The sequence below is a fragment of the Puntigrus tetrazona genome, chromosome 24 (genome assembly GCF_018831695.1).
Source record: "Puntigrus tetrazona isolate hp1 chromosome 24, ASM1883169v1, whole genome shotgun sequence".
Classification (NCBI taxonomy): Eukaryota; Metazoa; Chordata; class Actinopteri; order Cypriniformes; family Cyprinidae; genus Puntigrus; species Puntigrus tetrazona.
In genome coordinates, this window is record NC_056722.1 from 21,653,861 (window position 1) to 21,654,154 (window position 294).

Sequence of the window (294 nt, forward strand, 5' to 3'; positions counted from 1 at the left end):
GCGTTTAAAAAAAAAAAAAAAGAAAAAAAATTAAAAATGGAAAAGCTCTTATTTCTGTGCGAGTTTTGGTATGCATTTACAGGCTGATAATTGCGTTTTGTTTTTTTGGAGTCCGATTATGGCTTTTATTTTTATTTTTTGCATTCTTTGTTTATTGAATGCATGGTTTTTATACTTTATATTTTATGAAGAAATAGTTTGAGGTTATTTCACTGGCGTAAAACAAACAGCTGTAGTGCATTTGAAGCTGTATTAGCTCTAACAGAATTTTCGTGAAAGCAAGATTTTTTTTTT